The sequence below is a fragment of the Eucyclogobius newberryi genome, unplaced genomic scaffold (genome assembly GCF_026437365.1).
Source record: "Eucyclogobius newberryi isolate DKJ021-1_F unplaced genomic scaffold, fEucNew1.0.hap1 SCAF_11, whole genome shotgun sequence".
Lineage (NCBI taxonomy): Eukaryota > Metazoa > Chordata > Actinopteri > Gobiiformes > Gobiidae > Eucyclogobius > Eucyclogobius newberryi.
In genome coordinates, this window is record NW_027315735.1 from 23969971 (window position 1) to 23972571 (window position 2601).

At 37.3% G+C, this 2601-nt stretch overlaps 1 long non-coding RNA gene across 1 annotated transcript; it reads right to left on the reverse strand.

Annotated features, from left to right (window-relative positions):
• Positions 1–707: 707 nt before the first annotated feature.
• Positions 708–2373, reverse strand: LOC140354453 (uncharacterized). The gene is made up of 5 exons (XR_011925969.1): positions 2144–2373; positions 1951–2034; positions 1808–1885; positions 1682–1735; positions 708–900 (listed from the first exon to the last, which is right to left on the reverse strand). It is a non-coding gene; the product is annotated as an uncharacterized lncRNA (long non-coding RNA).
• Positions 2374–2601: the final 228 nt, after the last annotated feature.

A 2601-nucleotide genomic window follows, 5' to 3' on the forward strand; every position in this document is an offset into this window, starting at 1 on the left:
AGCAGAAGAGACAAAGTCATTGGCCAAATCCTGAAGAAGCTTGATTTATTTTGGATGTTCAATTTGTTCATGGTGATTGGATTACAGATCTTTTAATTGTGTTTTTTAGATCAAAGTTGTCATCAGAGTCATTGGTATGGTTAAGTTTGTGTGTTTTAAAATGCCAGACAGTGCTACCATATCCAAATTACCTGAGCAAGAGACATGTATACTGACATTTTTAATTTTAGTTATTTTATTTTAACTATTTTATCTGCTTGTCGGCTGAATTTCCCCTTTAAGATGAATAAAAGTGATTCTAAATCTGTTCCTACATGGTAACAAAGCCATTCAAATTATAAATAAATACGTACACATTTTCATAGCAATGTTTTTATTCTAGTAGTTTTGCTCATTCAGTCTTGACATCAGAGAAAGGGACAGTAGATTTTAATGAACTTGGTGACCTTGGTAATTAAGCAATTCATTCAAATCAAAATATTTTTAAAAGGGGAACAGTCCTCACAAAAGCATTCAAATAAGGGAGGAAGTATAATTTGCCTGAAACCCATGAATAGCATCATAGTGGAGGGTTCACAAAATGTCTGTGGTTACCAATCCCTTTAACAGCATCTGGTAAACTAGTGAAGTGACTGCACACGATTAAACTGTCAACACACACTCCGATTAATACAGAAAACAGAAACACTTTTGGCTCTTTATGGCTATGAGCTGTACACATGCGATTGTCTTACAACATTGAATTTCATTTATTTTCTCAAATCTTATTTACCTAAACAGTATGTGCTTGTGTGCACTTCAACATCGATAACTCCACGTCAACACTAGTGGCCCGTAGTGACGTCATCACTTCAGCTGCTCGGTGGAGGAGGAGGGTGTGTCGGAGTCTAAGGGACACTCCTGCAACACACAGTTATACATCATGCTTTTATCCAGGAAGCACACACAAATGGACCAATAACAGAACAATAAAAGTGGTCAACATAATTATACTCAGCAACGGGTGTAGACATTTTAGAAGACGACAAGGGGGTTAAAATATTAAGGATTGTATGAGCCCTCAGGGATTTGCAGTTTGCTGAGCATGTAAACAAAGCTGGTTGTCATTTTGAACCGTGGGCCTCTCCAACCACCTCTACTCGCATAACTCACATAACTCATAAGTCATAACTCACGCAGGCAAAGGCTACAATGGACTCCAGGACGAATGCGACATCACACAGACTAAACTAGGACTAAACCAGGAACCAAGCATGGACAAGACAAGGTCAGGGTTAAACCAGGACTAGAACAGGGCCCACTCAAGGCTACAGAAGTGAGTGAGTGTACCCATAACACCAGGACATTTGTTTTTATTTCAACTATGATAAATGATATCGTGATGCAAAAGACGTGGTCCACGTTTGAGAGTTTAAAGCCTATAAAGCTTAGAGTAATAGATAAACATGTTTAGGGGGTCTGGGTTTGAAAATTAGATCTATTCTCCACTTGATCCCTTCATTCTTTCATGTTTAGTTTTTATTATCAGTGAAAATATAAATATCAGTATTTTAGTGGTAAAAAAATAAATCATAGTAATAGTTTTGATCAGGTTTCATTTAATTCATCAAAAATATGAGAAAAGAAAACTACACACAAAAAGAACACTGACTGCCATCTGAGCCACTGTCATAAAACTTACCTTCACTTTTTCCAGTTCTGGTCTGCATGGCAGGGATTTCTGTGAAGAAATGCCCTTGATGCACAAGAAAATAATTAAAATATGCACTGATTTCAGCACCATTTACATTATGGCCAACTGACTTACCTTCCTCATTTGTTGTGTCTCCTCGATGGACTTAGAGCGGTTCTTCATCTGCTTTTGAGGAGATGTGTTGTTTGGACCCTGGAGATACTTTTATAGTTAGCTTAAAGTAATAGATAAACATATTTGATATTTCATGCTCTGACCTCATTCGTCTTTTGCTCCATAATGCAGACAACTCAATAGAAAAGGTCAACTGTAAACGTTCAGTCCAAAGTGTGTTTGGAAATCTATTAAGGAAAAAAAAAAAAAAAGACAGGGTTAGTTTGTTTGTTTTTCAGATTCCAAACACTAGATGGCACCCCAAGGACTTGTTTGTACAGTAAAGACTTGATTTACTCTGCTTGGTGGTTTCCTCTGGGATTTGGGGCCAACTTCTCACAGGTATTGTAACACTGAAATATACATGAACCAATTACTTCATCTCAAAGGAAGAAAAACAAGGTAATGTTTAGCATCGCCTTTGACTCATTCACTTAGATTTAAACATATGCCACTGCATGCTGGAGATTCAAGGTCAAAATGTGTTACTGGGAGCTTGGCATTGATAAATACATGAAAAGATGTGTAGATCAAAGATGTGCTGCACTGAGGGTCATACTTGAGTCTCCAGCAGAATCGATCCATCAGATAAACCGTAACCAGCTAATTTCACACCAAATGTGTTTTATAAAGCAGAGGTTCTCAATGGCATCTTGACACTACAAACCATATCTGAAAATGGATGGCCAATTTAAATATGCCCGTCTTCATCTGTCCATAAAGAATGTTGCAATAATAACTACTAGAGGATTAAG